This window comes from Lithobates pipiens, unplaced genomic scaffold (genome assembly GCF_037356315.1).
Source record: "Lithobates pipiens isolate NorthernLeopardFrog02 unplaced genomic scaffold, aLitPip1_a1.2 Scaffold_18, whole genome shotgun sequence".
NCBI lineage: Eukaryota > Metazoa > Chordata > Amphibia > Anura > Ranidae > Lithobates > Lithobates pipiens.
The window spans coordinates 439,147,336-439,155,054 of record NW_027507758.1 but is presented as its reverse complement, the minus strand read 5'-3'; positions in this window follow the sequence as shown (position 1 = coordinate 439,155,054).

Below are 7,719 nucleotides of genomic sequence, written 5' to 3'. Positions count from 1 at the left end.
CAGGCCCTTACACTACATGCTTTGGTGAATTTGTCCATAAATGTGATCATGATAAAGGTATTTAGAGTGTGTATTGGGTTGGGTCAAGTCATCAGATAGAAGATTGCTATCAGCTGAGCTAGCAGTTGGGGAGAGGGGGGTTCCTAATGAGTTTGGCACAACTCCAAAAAAACAAAAAAAGGTCACTTTGCATGAATTGAAGCACACACATCACATTTATAGAGATTTTAGGGGGTGTTTAGTGGAAAGCAATACTATGGAGCTGCCAAAAGACATTGTTAAGTGACTAGAATATAGTTTTAGGGGCCAAGAAGAGCATGGTGGGGAAGTTAGTGAGGCAAATCTGCATGAGGACAAAGGGGCAGAGCATATGAATTAGAGCATATTGCAATGATGGTAATTAGGGAATGAGGAAAGAAATGCAAGACATTAGCAATCATGAAATACATAGAATGTGATGTTTAAGGCTAAAAATTAGCATAATATAGTCCTTCTGCAAGAGCTGAATGATGGCAGAACAGGTCTCTGGAATAATGATCCCCAGAGCCTGGGGGGAGATGCCTGTAGAGAACTTGAGGTCCTGAAGGCTTCTACCTGTCGCCAAGTAGTGCAACGTGGCGATGAGCCTCTGCTCTGGAGTGATGGCTTGCCGCATGCAGGTATCCTGCCTGGTGATATAAGGGGTGAGCAAAGCCAGCAGACAGTGAAAAACGGGGTCCGTCATCTTGAGAAAAATCCAGAAATGATCAGGATTATTCTCGTGGATCTCACGGAGCAAAGGCATGTGGGAGAACTGGTGACGCTGGCGCAACCAATTCTTGGTCCACAAACGCCTCCCCTCCCTGTTCATGGACTGGGCTTGTGTCATAGTCAAAGTAAGAACCCCTGCACAGCACAAACTGTACGATGAGTACGTAGACGAAACATGTTTGGAAAACGGTCGGCTGGTCAGAACAGACACCAGAAAGCACCGATAAACAGCAAGGCCTAAAAGGATGACCTGAATAGCAGAAGCAAGCAGACAATAAAAAATGCCTTTCAAAGCGTACTATACCAAGATATAGTCCACAATGAGAAGCAAATACTTAATGACTGCACGCACTGATTATCAGATACGCAAAGACAAGCACAAACTGAAGAGCGGTAGCGACCTGAATCACTAATCTGAAAAGCGCGAATCGTCTCTCACCAAACTTCTACTAAAACACGAGATCAGCAGAAGGAGCCCAAAGGGTGCTGGACGTGGTGCTGAACTTCCATTTTCTAGTCCCGCCGTACACGGCTTACGTCACTGCGTTCTTGGCAACCGCTAAATCAGACAACTTGGCCCGACTGTGTGTATGCAACAGTTTCGGACACAATCCGTCGGACTAAATCCGACGGACAAAATCCGACGGATTTGGTTGGCAAAATCTCCGACCGTGTGTACGTGGGCTAAGAGTGAAATGATCAAAATGCAATATCATAGACTAGATAAAAATTGATATTAATTGATAGATCTCCATTAATTCATACAATGGATCAACAGCCCAAATAGAATAACAGTGAGCATTGAATAGTAGGTCCTAAAATAAATAATGTTATGAAAATTATTGAAAAGTATGTGAATAAATTGAATAATTAGTACCTAAATAAAAAAGAGAGTAAAGAGCCCAAAAGAAAACAGGGAAAAAATTGTGTCAGATCGCATGAAGAGACCCTCTCCCACTGCCCCAAAAGAGAAGAAGCGGGGAATACACTAGAAAGAAGGACAGGGGCAGGGTTTCACGCACGCACAGTGTATATAAAGCATAACATTTGGGCAACATACATACAATCTGTGAGTCAATGACGAAGGATCATTAGCACCGATCATTCAAACACAGATACAATTGTATAAAATTGAATAATTAGTACCTAAATAAAAAAGAGAGTAAAGAGCCCAAAAGAAAACAAGGAACAAATTGTGTCAGATCGCATGAAGAGACCCTCTTCATGGGTCTCTTCATGCGATCTGACACAATTTATCCTTGTTTTCTTTTGGGCTCTTTACTCTCTTTTTTATTTAGGTACTAATTATTCAATTTATTCACATACTTTTCAATAATTTTCATAACATTATTTATTTTAGGACCTACTATTCAATGCTCACTGTTATTCTATTTGGGCTGTTGATCCATTGTATGAATTAATGGAGATCTATCAATTAATATAAATTTGTATCTAGTCTATGATATTGCATTTTGATCATTTAGCACTATTTTTTGTTTTCATAGCGCAGCTCACCATTACATTTAGTTTATTATAATTATTATTTTTGTGCTGGTCCATATGCTTTTCTTTACTGCTTCTGTACAGTTTAAAATGGCAAGTTTGAGGTTCATGTGCACAGGAATCATTCACATTAAACATTGTTCGTTCGACCACTAATATAATGTTTTTGGCAGAAGCAGGTTAACTACATTTGTTCATGCCTATTTAGATTAAAATAAGTTTATTACATTGTCATCTTGGTGTATAACATGTATGTTTGACATAAATTTGACTTTTTTGGGGTTAAACAGGCATGTTTAAAAACATAAAATACACATCCCCAACTCAGTAACTTAAAAAGTTAAACTTTGCTAAAGTGAAGGCTATATGAGACATTAGTATGTCAAAACTGTGTTGATTTTGCCTTCATCAGATGGGTTGAGTTCACCACTCTAAAAGCCAAATTTTGAAGATGCACACAAATTGGGACTCAAAATTTGGACTTTCCTCATGATCCCTTGCCTAAAATGTGTGCATTTTCCCTACATCTATGTTGCTAATGCCACAAAACACACAGTGTGTCAACATGTGCTATCTGCCATCATGGGATATCAATGTACACATTTTGTGGGTACAACCCCTTCCTCCAAACTAAAGAAGGTGAGAGAAAGGGGTTGCACCCCTGAAACATGTCCTTTGATCCCCCATTATAGGAGATAGCACATGTTGACACACTGGGGCTTATTTCTGAAAGGACAATCCACTTTGCCCTACAAGTGCACTTGCATTGCACTTCATTCAGAAGTGATATCGGTCGGATGGCCTGGGATTCACTAGCATCTTCTGGCTTTTTAGGGACCATCGCAATATAGGCCCTTAAAGCATTGGGAGAGGTCAAGGAGCCCTGGTTTATTTAGCGAGGTGGGAGCTAACTGAGGGAATGACTTGTAGTAAAGCCCAGAGAAGCCGTCTGGGCCCGGAGCCTTAGAGGGCTTCAGGGATTTGATTGCTCGGAGGACTTCAACTTCTGTGACATTTGCATTGAGAGCTTCATGTCCATCACCTGGAAGTGAAGGAAGGTTTAGGTCTTGAAAGAATTGTTACGCCTGCTGCAAAGGGAATGGATCTGGTTTAGCAAAGAGCATGGAAAGAAACTCAGGAAATCTAGATAGGATTTGTTCAGGGTTAGAAGTAAGACCCCCAGTTCTCGTCCGGAGTCGAACAGACTTATATGATTTCCCCACCAAATTCAGTTTCTTGGCCAGCATGGGACCTGGTTTATCTGCACAGGTATAGTACCTATGTTTAGACCACCGTAGGGCCTTTTCAGCTCAGGAGGTGGAGAGAAAAGACTGTCTTCCAGAGTGCATCAGCGGCCATCAGGAGAGACTAACTCTGTGATGTGCCTTTCTCTGTCTCGTTTACGTGCTGAAGCGAGCTGAATGATGTGACCCCGCACTGTGGCCTTGTGGCAATTGACCGAGCCAAAGTTGTCAGCAAAATACGTTTGTATGAAAGATTGGATTTGTAGATTCGTAGCCTGGGTGGACAATAGGGACTCATTAATTCCCCATAAAACAGGCGCCTAGCAGGGCCCAAGAGAGACAAAATTAAAAAAAAAACAGGGGATCATGGTCTGACCATGGTGAAGAAAGAATAGAGATTTTGTGGACCAGTGGAAGGTGATGTACCTGCATGAAGACGTGGTCAATCCTGCAAAAACTGTCATGGGGGTTGGAATAGTAGGTAAAATCATGGTCCATAGGGTGGAGTTTCCTCCAGACATCTATTAACCCATAGGTTTGCAGGACTGCACACATCTGAGCCTCGTGGGGAGAGTCGTGAGAGGGGATTGACCCTTGAGTATATATCGTTTGTCCAAGGTTGAGTTGAGGGTGATATTGGAGTCTCCCATAAAAAGGAGTAATCCCTTCTGGTGTTGAGAAACTACCTTGCAGAGGTGGGAGAAATACCTGTGCTGAAACCGGTTAGGTGTGTAGTAGGAGACAATTGTTATCTCTTGATCCCATAATGTCCCCTGTAGGAGTAAGTAGCAGCCCATAGGATCAGCAAGCTCCAAAGTACAATTGAAAGGAAGATTGCATTTGAATGCGATCAGGACACCTCTATGTTTCTCAGTAGCCACAGCAGTATGAAACTGAGGATAATGTGGGTAGAGGAACCTAGGAGTGGAAGACTGTGCGAACCTGGTCTTCTGTAGGCACACTATAGCCACCTGTTGAGACTTAAGATGGTGGAACACTTTGGATCGATTGATGGGTGAATTAAAGTCATGGATGTTCTATGAGTGTATTTTCAACTGAGGGGTGGCCATAGTGTGGGGGAGTAAAAGTGCTCATCAACAGAAAGAGTTTCCACAGATTCCCTGGAAAATGACTGGCCAGCTTCCTGACAGGCCCCCGGACCCAAGGAGAGAGCAGAGAATGGGTGGAAGGAAGAAAAGAAAAGGAAGAGATGATTGGAGTGAAAAGGACATATAGTAGCTATGGTAACGGACCACCAAATAGGTGGAATACATCCCAGAAATGTGGGACGTCCAGGGGGGGTAACTCCCCCACCAGACACATGCCTGCAAACATGACACATAATGTAGCTTCCATGGAGATAGGGGAGAAGGGTCCTAAGGGTATCAGGAATACAGCCCAACTTGCGGTAAGGGGAGAAGAGGGAGGGGAAGGAGGAGAGGGGAGGAGGGCAGAGGGGAGGAGGGGGAGGAGGGAGAAGGAGGGGGAAGAGGGGGGAAGAGGATGGGGGAAATGTGCACCGTAGGTAGGGAAAGGACCTAAAAAAATTAAAAATAAATAAATGGATAAAATCTGATAAAATAATAAAAGTTAAATAGGAGGGAAAAGGGGCACACATAGCATTCACAAAGAGTAGAGCCACATAGGCTAGCTGATCATTAACTGAAATTCAAACAATAAGCTCTCTATGAGGGGAGACGGGGGAGACATGGCCCAAGCACTGCAACCCCAAGCCCCACCCAGGTCAACCGTAGCACCCCAGAGATCATGAGAAAAGATGTTGCAGAGCATAACGTGCAAAATATAGCATATAAAAAGGTAGGGCAGGCCTGCACACCCCCGCCAGCACAAAAGGGACCGGCGGGGGCAGGGAGGCCAGCCCAAGGGTCAATCCAGGATGTCGCAAATCTACAGAAAACAGTGGTATTGCATTTAAATCTTAAGTACCCAGTAAACCTAAAAACATTAAACTTTACGTCATTAACACATAGTGGGCCTCCTTAAAGAGAGGCTCAGCAATAGTGCCAAGAAACTAAGGGGGGAAACCTCCTGTTAAGGCAGGGCTCTGTGGGCATAATTTGGGGCACTACAGGAAGTTCCCCAATAATCCATGGGTGATAGGAAAGAAAATTAGGGCACACATAACATACACAAGGAGAAGAGCCTCATAGATCAGCAGATCATAAACCATGAGTTCAAGCAATACATTTTCTATGAGAGAAGTCAGGGGGGAGACATGGCTCAATCGCCGCACCCCCACCCCCCAGATCAACTGTGGGATCCTAGAAACCATGGAAAACGATGACGCAGAGCATAATATATGGAGTATAGCATATAAGGTGTAGGGTAGTAGCATAGTCAGTGACCATGGACTAGGCATCTTTGGCGGGGGCAAGACGATTCTCGGGGGGTCGAGTAAGTCTACATAGTCCCTCAGGGGAGTTCCAAGAGAGTGCAGTCCATGTCGTGGAAGTCATACTAAAAAAAAAACAAAGGGGGAAAACAATGAAACACAGCAACCAAGGGGAGGGGAGAAACTCAATGGCGATGGGTTAATTGGAAAATGGTCACACAGTCAGACTCACGAGAAAAGGTGGCAGGATCAGGAGGTCAAACTCCAAAGTAGAAACTGGGGGGCATTGTAGTAGTGCTTTCAGCCCGGAGAGGAGATAGAGGGTCCAGGACGAGTAGGGGAGCGGTGTCTGGATCTCTTGCGGGCAGATTTCTCCCAGAGGTGGCGAAGTAGATTTGTGGCCCATTGGGAGCCCGAGGGCTGTGAGGGGCCAGGGCCATTTTCTCCGGGGGGAAGAAGATGTAATGCTTCCAGTGTCATCTGGGCCTCTTCAGAGGTGCCAACAGAGTACCTCTTGTTCCTAAAGTCAAAGGATCGCTGAAATGGGAAGCCCCAGGCGTATCCGATGTGTTTTTTCAGCAGGGCTGTAGTAAATGGCTTCATCTGACGACTCTCATGGAGAGTAATTTGGGAAAGGTCAGAGAAGAGTTGGTAGCGGTGGACTTGGAAGCACAACTCTAGTTTATTTCTGACCGCCATCAGGAGGGTTTCTATTGTGCAATAGTATGTGAACTTGATGATGATATCCCTAGGGGGACCCTCCTGTCTCTTTGGTCCCAGGGTCCGATGGATGCGATCGAACTCGAGGCGGTCAATAGGAATGGCGGGAATTAATTCCTGAAACAGCGTCATTGCGGTAGAGGCCAGGTCCGTAACGTGCTCAGGGATACCCCGTCAGCGGAGATTCCCTCGCCAAGCACGATTTTCAAAATCCTCAAGCTGCAGCAGGGTTGATGTCAGCTCTTTCTTGAGGTCAGCTAAATCTTGCTCATGGTTTTCAATAACAGTAATGGGCGCATCCATCTTGTCCTCTAGGTCATTAGTGGGGCTCCCCAGCTCACGGATCTCTTTAGTGAGGTGGGTGGAAAGTTTAGTGGTTGCTGCAGACAACTCTGCAGCATAGATTTGAAGCAGCCCAGCAGTTCAGTGTCTCTTTGTGGGGGAGGCTGTGGCGGCACAGGTCCCCCTGCCTGATTGTTGGCATCCGAAAACAGGTCCGCCTCACCTGTGAGTAGGGGCAGGAGAAGCTCCAAACTCGAGGCTGGGGCTTCAGGAGAGTCCATGGGCGGGGAGGCCTCATCTTCCGGGCCGCGTGACGCGGCATTGGTGGCGCAAACAATGACGGTTTTTCTCCCCATCAGAGTGGAAGAGGGTGCGGAGGGATGGGGTGAACAGGGCAGACAAGGGACTCCACGGGATGCCAATAGAACGGCTGATGTGACCGGCGAGTGAGGAGCGATATTACCGATATTGGCCATCTTGGATAGCTGCTTGAGAGCACCCCCGTGTGGCTTCTACTTTCAATGCTTAATACCAGTTTATTTTTTTAAGTTGGTGTAGTTACAGTGACAATGATGGTTATTTACAGTGGACTTGTAGTGCAAAGTGAATTTGCCTTTAGTAAATAACCCCCACTGTGCTGTAAAATGTGCCAAAGGCCATTTTAGGGACTCCAAGCAATTAATTCATGGAGTTGAAAAGGATTATTATTTTTATCACTAATGTGTAACATTGTGTGTGTGTAGCAGACCCATACAACAACATAATAGTTAGCTGAAGAACAGATTGTCACCCTGTGTATCGAATAAGTTACGTTTGCACTATTGAAGAAAAAGGGCAAAAATAAAAAGCCATTTGAGAACCTATGAG